Source organism: Peromyscus californicus, unplaced genomic scaffold, assembly GCF_007827085.1.
Source record: "Peromyscus californicus insignis strain IS unplaced genomic scaffold, ASM782708v3 Scaffold_10__1_contigs__length_136768540, whole genome shotgun sequence".
NCBI lineage: Eukaryota > Metazoa > Chordata > Mammalia > Rodentia > Cricetidae > Peromyscus > Peromyscus californicus.
The window spans coordinates 16,348,261-16,358,275 of record NW_026294391.1 but is presented as its reverse complement, the minus strand read 5'-3'; the positions used below and the strand labels follow the sequence as shown (position 1 = coordinate 16,358,275).

Here is a 10,015-nt window from a genome sequence, read left to right as displayed (position 1 = left end):
AGAACCCTATGGTAGAAAGAGAAAAACAACTCCTGCAAATTTTCCTCCCTCCTCCTCACATATGCTGTGGCACACATACTCTTTCCCCACACAAAATCAATCAGTCAGTCAATGTACTAAGCAGAACTGTAGTAACTCCAACCTCCAGTGCTTTATCTAACCAACCATTTGCTGCATTGGCTATTGAGTTCAGATTATCACCCTTGAGAAACCCTCCCTAACCCCACACAGGATATGGTCCCTCTTTTATAATATCTTCCCTTCCAGAATTTTATCACATTGTGTACTAGTTGAATTACTTTATGTCTTTCCCCCCATCAGACCCTAAGAAACTAGAGAGGGATCTAAAATCATTAGCAAAAGGGTCTCATAGAAGACTTTGTTGTATTCAGTTGCATTTTTTTTCTAATCTTCTCACCCTATTCTGCCCATGCTCAGGAAAGGACTGGGAGAATAAAACCCACCCAGACTGGCATACCTCCAGTAGTGAAGAGGAAGAATGTTAAGTGACCTCGCGGGAGAACTGGAGCTTCCCAGGTTATTGGGAAGGATGCGTAAGTTGAAACTAAGGTGTTGTGTGGCAGACTGAGAAAGAATACTTTCTGTTGTAATTTATATACCTAATGAAATATCTTACAAGCCCAATATGGTAGTGCATGCCTCTAATCCCAGAAGTCAGGAGACAGAGGCAGGAAGACCTCTCTGAGTTCAAAGCCAGCCTGGTCTACATAGCAAGTTTCAGGATATCTAGTCCTACGTAGTAATACCATGTCTCATATAAAGATATTGGGGGCCTAGAGCAATGGTTCTGTGGGTCAGGTCACTTAGTGTTCTTAAAGAGGACCCAGATTAAATTCCCAGCACCCACATGGTAGATCAAGATCTCCTTTGTACTTTTCCTGCTTCAGGCAAGTGCTTGCTTGAGAATGGGTGGCTTCCTCTCTCCCCTCACTTCCCCTCTCACTCCCTCTCCTCTCTTCCTTTTTGTCCTCCTTCTCTGGTGGTTATGTGATTCTCATCTCCCTCAGAGACCAGGCTGTTTGGGAAACAGACCACATTCTAGTCCCAGATCTCAGTGTGCAGGTGCTCAGGGAATGCTTCTCTAACTCCTTTCCAGAATTCCTGCTCTACTTGAATTAACTTGTTCTGTGTTTTGGTTGATGTCCTACCAGCCTGGGAATTCCTCCAGATTCAGAGTCAGGGTGCCATTCCCATCTGCATTTCTGATACCAGTATGACAAACAGTAGCTGTTCAGATGATGTGTAGTTGAATAGACTTTAGTGATCTGGCTCTTGCAACTCTTTATAGTGCAGTTAGTTGTGCAGCGGTGACTGTCATAGTACTCAAAGTATCGTCTGCGTTTTATGTTATTTTTAGTATGAAATTTCCATAGTTTATAAACCATAAAGTAGACTCATGATAGGGAAAAGGAGGCTTCAAGAGGTGGGGTGTAGAAGACAAGAGAACCATGAGATAGTAAAGTGGAAGGAGAATATTGAGAGTGAAAGGATACGGTGGGGAAATAGAGGGTCAGAGAGATGGGCATGAGTGGAGAATCAATCAAAACAAAGGCTTGTGTTAATGTGTAAGCTAATTTAAAAAACGTTAACTCTTGTTAAATGCACAATTCAATGATTCTTTGAATTGCACAATCACTGCCTCCAATGCACAACTGTTACTGTTGGTTTTTGGAAATGGTGATATTTGTTTAAGGTATATGGACAGTTCAGAAATTAAATTCGTTCTTTCACAGTTTCATACGTATATACCATGCATTCTGACTGCTCTCAGCCCCTGCACTCTTATCTCCCTCCCTCTCCTGTCCACCCCTGCTTCACAACTAATCTCCTTCCCACATTCATGTCTTTGTTTTGTGTCCCTCTAGATATGAACTTCTTCAAGAATCTTATACACGGTATCTGCTATTTCTTTTAAGAGCTGCAGGAGTTAATAATAGTCACTATAGTATATGACAAATCAGAGTTGAGAAAGATACATGGAGCTTTGTTGAGCACTCTGGTGGGTCAGACTCACCATTATCTTTCTCTTTTGTTGGTTGGAATGCCTACCCAGATTCTAGAGTGAATGTCAGCAAGTAGTCGCTATCCTCATGATTCCCTATGATCTTGTTTCAGATGTGCTATAGTTTCTTATTCTTGTGAAATTAGCCTGTGGTTTCTAGGTGAATTTAAATAATACACTTGTAAGATTTGATAGAACAAGTCAGTAAAGTTATTTAATACCCCGGCCATTTGGTGGTGGCAGTTAGGTCACTAACAACTTTCCCCATGAGGCCCTTGATTGTTTATATCTTTACCTCTTCCCTTATCAGTTTTGGCAATTGATGTTCTTAAAGTGCTGTAGAGTCATATTGGGAGTTCATTTTTGATATTTGGTTAGGTATATATGACATTTCAGAGTATAACACTCCCACTCAGAGTGTTGTAAATATTGTTTCATGAGTATATAAACTTGGTATTGCAGCGAAAGTGTTCTATGACAGGCTGAGAAAGAATAATTTCTTCTGTAAGTAATTTATATACCTAATAACAATATCAACCAGGCTTGGTGGCCCACACCTTTCATCTCAGCACTCAGGAGGCAGAGGCAGGCAGATCTCTAAGTTTGAGGCCAGCCTGGTCTACAAAACAGCATCCGGGACAGCTAGGCCCTTACACAGAGAAACCTTGTCTAGAAGAAAATAACAAAACCGAAAACAATTTACCTAGCCCAGTGTAGTGGCACATACCTTTAATCCCAGAACATGTGAGGCAGAAGCAGGAAGATGTCTCTGTGTCCAAGGCCAGCCTGGTCTACATAGCAAGTTTCAGGATGTGTAGCGTTACATTGTGAGGTCATGTCTCATAAAAAATATGGGGGGCTAGAGAGATGGTTCAGTGGTTAAGGACACTTGCTGCTCTTATACAGGACCCAGATTCAGTCCCCACATGATAGCTCAAGACAGTCTGTATCTATACTTCCAGAGGCTCCAGTGCCTTCTTCTGACCTCCACAGGCATTGCACACATGTGATATGCAGACATACTTGCAGGCACAACACCCATACACATAAAATAAAAATAAATCTAAAACTCATTTTTAAAAACTGTTACTATCAAGCCAGAGAGATAGCTCAGTGGGCAAAGGCATTAACTGTACAAGCTGAATGACTGGAGTTTGATTCCTGGAGCCGTCGTGAAAAGCAGATGCAGTGTTAGGCATCTATAAGTCCAGCATTTCTTCGGTGAAGTGGGAGGTGGAAGCCGGGGAACCTGGAAGTGCAGAGGCCAGGTAGCCTAGAGTGTGCAGCATAAGGATTGGATCTTCTGTTCTGTTCCCTTGATTTACACACACATACACACACACACACACACACACACACACACGTGTCTGCTTTGTGCCAGCACCGTAGTATTTTTATCACAGTAGATCTGTAATATAACTTGAGGGCTGGTATGGTAATCCCTCAAGTACAGCCATCTGATATTTGACAAAGATGCCAAAATACACACTGGAGGAAAGAGTGCATCTCAACAAATGGTATGGCAAAAGGTTTAATCCAGCACTTGGGAGGCAGAGGCAGGCGGATCTCTGTGAGTTTGAGACCTGCCTGATCTACATAGTGTAGTGCCCTTCCTGTGGAAATCCTTCTCTCTCCTACTCACTAACTATACCCAACCTTTCTGGATATGCAGATTGAGCATGCCCATCAAAGCCTTAAAAGCTAATATTCAGATATAATACGAGAATAAATCTAATTTTAAAATATCTTAACATTATGGGAAGTCAGAAGTATGTCAGTCCAATATAGATGTTAAGTATAGTTTTTAAATTTTCATAAATAAGGGTATGTTTTCTTTCTTTTTGAGGTTTATATTTTTATTATTTAGAATAGTTTTTAAATTTAGATGTTTTTAACATATTATTTCCCTCCCACAAGTCCTTCCAGATCCTCTCCCTGTCCCTACCCACCAAAGTTTAAGTTCTTCCTCAAGAAACAAACAAAACAATACAAGAAAACGAAGAAAACAACACCCAAAACCAAAAAACAAACAAAAAAGATAATACCAAACTGTAACCAAATAAAAGCACACACACAAAACAACTGTGGAGTCCATTACGTGTTGGTCTACTACTCCTGAACATAAGGCCTGCCCTGGGTATACCTAGTGTGACTCCGCTGGGGGAAAGTGGCTTTCTTCCTCTCTCAGCAGTATAAATGATAGTTCAGTTGTTAACCTTTGCCCTAGTGGTTAGATTTTCACTCACTCATTTTTAAAAATATAACAAAGTAAGTATAAGATAAAACAAAAGCTATCACATTGAAGTTGGACAAAAAGAACCAACAGAGGGAAAAGAGCCCACGAGAAGGCACAAGAGTCATGGACCTACTGGTTCTCACACTCAGGAGTCCCATAAAACCACTAAACTGGAAGCCATGATGTATACGCAGAGGACCTGGTGCAGTCTGGCGTAGGCCCCGTGCATGCTGCTTCAGTCTCTGTGTGTTCTTAGGAGCTTTGCTCATGCTGATTCAGAGGGCCTCGCTCTCCTGGTGTCCTCCATCCCCTCTGGCTCTTACACTCTTTCTGCCTCTTCTTCCTGGGGGTTCCCTGAACTCTGAGGGGAAGAATTTGATGCAGACATCCCATTTAGACCTGTGTGTTCCAAGGTGTGTCTGTCTGTCTGTCTGTCTGTCTCTCTCTCTCTCTCTCTCTCTCTCTCTCTCTCTCTCTCTCTCTCTCTGTCTGTCTTATTCTCTGTGTAACGTCTAGTCTCTGTATTTCTTCCTATCTGCTGCAGGAGGAAGCTTCTCTGATGATGGCTGAACTGACCTATGAGTATAGCAGAATATCATTTTGAGTAATTTAATCACTACAAGTTTTTTTTTCCTTTTCTTTTCTTAGACTAGTATTATTTGGTTTGAGCCTAGGTCCCTGAGCTGTATAGTCTATACAATTCTTGGTAATCAAAGCAGGGTCAGATATGGGTTCCATCTCCTGGAGTGCTCCGTAAGTCAAATCAGTTCTTAGCTGGTTACTCCCACAAGCTCTGTGCCACCGTTGCACTAGCATATCTTGCAGGCGGGACACATTTGTAGATAAAGGGCTTGTGGCTGGCTTGGGGTTTACATTTCTCTTTTGAGATCATGCAGAGTACATTCCTGTACCACAGATGCTGGAACGTAGTAGTGAAGGCTCCGTGTAAGCGCCAGCTTGACTTCTCCATGTTCAGTGAGTTGTGTGGGTGTTGTCTTCAGCAGTGGGGCCTTGCTGTCAGTTTCTGGAGAGCAACCTATAGTCTTGACAACAGCCTGGGTTGTTTGGAGGTTCTCTTGGGGCCCCTTTAGCCAATAACTCAATTAGATGTAACTCAGTCTCAGTACTCGAAGCTTTGTTCTATGACAACAGATGTCTTGTCTCTCCCATTATTTGGTGATTCCATTTCATTATAAGTAAATATTTTAGGAAGTTTCTACCATATTAGATTTCAATGCTACCCCTCAAATGCCCTTTAATTTTAGCTGTCTCTCCCTGTATTCTCTCCCCTCACCTCTTCTTCCCTCCCAAGCCCCACTTGATCCTCCCATTCAAGCACCCACCCCCTCATTGATCCATAACCATCTATTCTGTTCCCTTTCCTAATGAGATCTGTCTGTTCCTTCTAGTTCCTTACTCTATACCTACTGTCTGTGGTTCTATGGATTGTAGCTTGGTTATCATTGACTTAACAGTTAACATCCACATACAAGCTATTACATACCATATTTGCCCTTCTGAACCTGGTATACCACACTCAGGATAATTTATTCTATTTTTATCCATTTCTCTGCAAATTTAATTCTGTCATTTTTTAACAGCTAAGTAATATGGCATTGTATAAATGTAACAAATTTTCTTTATTTGTTCTTCTCTTGAGGGACAACTAGGGTGTTTCCAATCTGACTATTATGAATACAGCAGCAAAGAACATGGTTGAACAAGTATCTCTTGGTAGGAAGAAGCATCCTCTGGGTATATGCCCAAGAGTGGTATAGCTGGATCTTCCTGAGCAACTGTCACACTGATTTCTATAGTGACTTTGCAAGTTTAGACTCCCACCAACAAAATTTGAGTGTTCCTCTTACTCCACATCCTCAGCAGCATGAGCTATTATGAATTTTGTTGTTCTTAGCCATTCTGATAAGTTTAAAATGAAATCTCAAAGTGGTTTGGATTTGTATTTCCCTGATGGCTAAGGATGAGCATTTCTTTGAGTGTTTATTAGCCATTTGAGGTTCCTCTATTTAGAATTCTCTGTTTAGGGGTTGGGGATTTAGCTCAATGGTAGAGCACTTGCCTAGCAAGCACAGGGCCCTGGGTTTGGTCCTCAGCTCTGGAAAAAAAAAGAATTCTCTGTTTAGATCTGTACCTATATTTTAAATAGGTTATTTGTTTTCATAATATCTAGTTTCTTGAGTTCTTTATATATTTTGGAATTTAACCCTCTGTCAGATGTATACTTGGTAAAAAATATTTTCCTATAGGCTGCCACTTTGTCTGAATGACAGTGTCCATTGCCATAGAGAAGCTTCTCAGTTTCATGAGGTCCCATTTTTTAAAAGATTTATTTATTTATTATGTATACAGTGTTCTGCCTGCATGTATGCCTGCAGGCCAGAAGAAGGTACCAGATCTCATTGGAGATGGTTGTGAGTCACCAAGTGGTTGCTGGGAATTGAACTCGGGACCTCTGGAAGAGCAGCCAGTGCTCTTAACCTCTGAGCCATCTCTCCAGCCCAGAGGTCCCATTTATTAATTGTTGATCTTAGTGCCTGTGTTAATGATGTTCTGTTCAGAAAGTCTTTTTCTGTGCCAGAAAAAGGCCATTGCCTACTTTCTCTTCTATCTGGTTCACCGTATCTGGTTTTATGCTCTGGTCTCTGATACATTTGGAGTTGAGTTTTGTGCAAGATTATAAGTATGAAACTATTTGGATTCTTCTACATGCAGCCACCAAGTTTGACAAGCTCCATTTGTTGAAGATGCTGCCTTTTTTACTGGCCTCTATGTCAAAACTCAGGTGTCATAGGTGTGTGGATTTATGTCTGTGTCTTCTATTCGATTGATCAGCACGTCTGTTTTTGTGCTGATATCATGCTGTTTTTATTACTATAGCTTTGTAGTACAACTTAAATTGGGGGAGGTAATACCTCCTGCAGATGTTTTATTGTTCAGGATTGTTTTAATTATCTGGGTTTTTGTTTGTTTGTTTCCATATGAAGATGAAAACTTCTTTTCAAGGTCTGTGAAGAATTGTGTTGGAATTTGGGTAGATATTGCACTGAATCTGTAGATTGCTTTTGGTAAGATGGCCATTTTTACTATGTTAATCCTACTGATCCATGAGCATGGGAGATCTTTCCATCTTCTGATATCTTCTCCAATTTCTTACTCCAAAGACTTGAAAATTATCATACAAATCTTTTACTTGCTTGGTTAGAGCATGATATTTTATAATATTTGGGGATATTGTGAAAGTTATTTATTTCCCTAATTTCTTTCTCAATCCATTTGTCATTTGAATATAGGAGGGCTACTGATTTTTGTGGGTTAATTTTGTATCCAGCTACTTTGCTGAAAGTGTTTATTAGCTGTAGACGTTTCCTGTTGGAATTGTTCAGGTCACTTATGTATACTATCATGTCATCTGCAGACAAAGACTCTTTGACTTCTTTCTTCCCAATTTGTATCTCCTTGATCTCCTTCAGTCATCTTATTGTGCTATCTAAGGCTTCACGTAGCACATTGAATGAGTATGGGAAATGTGGAAATCCTTGTCTTATTCCTGATTTTATTGCAATTGTGCTGAATTTGGTTCCATTTAAGTTGATGTTATCTATGGGCTTGTTGTAAGCTTCTTCCTCAATTAGGGTTTTATTGCCATGAAGAGACACCATGACCACAGTAACTCTTATAAAGGAAAACATTTAATTGGGGCTGGCCTACAGTTCAGAGGTTTAGTCCATTATCATCATGGTGGGAAGCATGGCAGCATGCAGGCAGACATGGTACTGGAGAGGTAGCAGAGAGTTCTACATCTGGATCCACAGGCAGCAAGAAGAAATAGTGACACTGGGCTTGGCTTGGGCATTTGAAACCTCAAAACCCATCCCCAGTGTCACATGTCCTCCAACAAGGCCATAGCTCCTCTTAGTGCCACTCTCTATGGGGATATGGGGCCATTTTCATTGAAACCATCACAGCTGCCTTTATTTTTGTCCTTTTCTTTGAATATAGATTCTTTTCTCAAACAATATATCCTGGTTACAGTTTCCCCTCCCTCTACTCCTCCCACTTCCTCCCCCCCTCCCCTCCCTTCCAGATCCACTCCCTTTCTGTCTCTCATTAGAAAAGAACAGGCTGCTAAGAGATGAAAACCAAACATGACAAAGAAAATATAACAAGATAAAACAAAAACCATCGCATTGAGGCTGGAAAAGTCATCCCACCACAAGGAAAAAAGCAGGGCCTGAGAATCAGAGACATACTCCTTCACACACTCAGGAGTCCCATAGAAGTACTGAACTGAAAGCTTTAATGTACGTGGAGGACCTCGTGCAGACCCGTGCAGGCCCCGTGCTTGCTGCTTCAGTCTCTGTGAGTTCATATGAGCTTTCCTCATTTGATTCAGAGGGCCATGTTCTCCTGGTGTCCCCCATCCCCTCTGGCTCTTACATCACACTCTTTCTGTCTCCTCTTCTCTGGGGTTCCCTGAGCTATCAGGAGAGGGATTTGAGGGAGACATCTCATTTAGAGCTGTGCGTTCCAGGGTCTCTCTCTGTGTGTAATGTCTGGCTGTGGGTCTCTGTATTTGTTCCCATCTGCTGCAGGAAGAAGCTTCTCTGATGATGGCTGGATAAGGCACTGATCAATGAGTATAGAAGAATATCATTAGGAGTCATTTTATTGCTACCATCACCCCCTCCTTTTTTAGATCAGAAGTGTTTGGTTTTATCCTAACACTTTTATCCTAATACTGGGCTGTCTAGTCTCAGATTCTTGGTCACCCAAGCAGTATCAGGTCTGGGTTCTGTCTGGTGGAGTGGGCCTTAAGTAAAAGCAGACATTGGTTGGCTATTCTCACATGTTCTGTGCCACCATTGCCCTAGCATATTTGTGGGCAGGACAGATTGTAGGTCAAAGGGTTTGTGGCTGTGCTGGTGTTTACATTTCTCTTTTGGTAGCCTGCAAAGTATCTTCCTACACTAAAGACACTACAATGTAGTGGTGAGGCTCCATGTAGTCACGAGCTTAAATTCTCCATGTTCAGTGAGTTGTGTGGGTGTTGTCTTCAGCAGTGGGCCCCACTGTGAGATTACAGAGAGCAACCCATTGTCTTGGCAACAGCCTAGACTGTATAGGGATTTCCATGGGACCCCTTTGGATCACAGCTCAATTGGACATAACCCAGTCCTGGTACTGGAAGCTTCCTTTGTGATAAGAGATGGCCAGTTGGGACTCTGTCTCCGCCATTATTAGGAGACCTGGTCAGTGTCGCCTTCATATGTTCTAGGAACTTTCCACTGGACTCGATTTTCTTAAAAATCCCTCAAATGCCCTGCAATTCTCTCCCCACATTCCCTCTGTCAACCCTATCTTCCCATCTCCTCCCCACCTGATCCCGCCATTTCTATCCCTCCTGTCCCTAGTCCTCCTATAAAATCTATTTCTCTCTCCCAGGAAGATCCTTAAGATCCTAGTCCCTCCCCCTATACCTAACTTCTCTTGGTCTCTGAATTTTAGGTGGGTTATCACTTATTTAATGGATAATATCCACATATGAGTGAATACATACCATATTAATCTTTCTGGGTTCAGGTTACCTCACTCAGGATGATTTTCTTTTCTAGTTCCATCCATTTACCTGCAAATTTCATGGTGTCATTTTTTTAAACAGCTGAGTAATACCTCATTGTGTAAATGTACCATAGTTTCCTTGTCCATTCTTTAGTTGAGGAGCATCTAGGTTGTTT

General features: G+C 41.5%; 1 long non-coding RNA gene across 3 annotated transcripts in view; it reads left to right on the top strand.

Annotated features, from left to right (window-relative positions):
- LOC128121403 (uncharacterized) overlaps nucleotides 1-10,015 on the top strand; it is a 94,787-nt gene that overhangs the window by 8,804 nt on the left and 75,968 nt on the right. For all 3 annotated transcript variants that reach the window (XR_008222205.1, XR_008222200.1, XR_008222193.1), the window contains one exon: nucleotides 439-554. This is a non-coding gene — a long non-coding RNA (uncharacterized LOC128121403). The remainder of the gene's footprint in view (nucleotides 1-438; nucleotides 555-10,015) is intronic.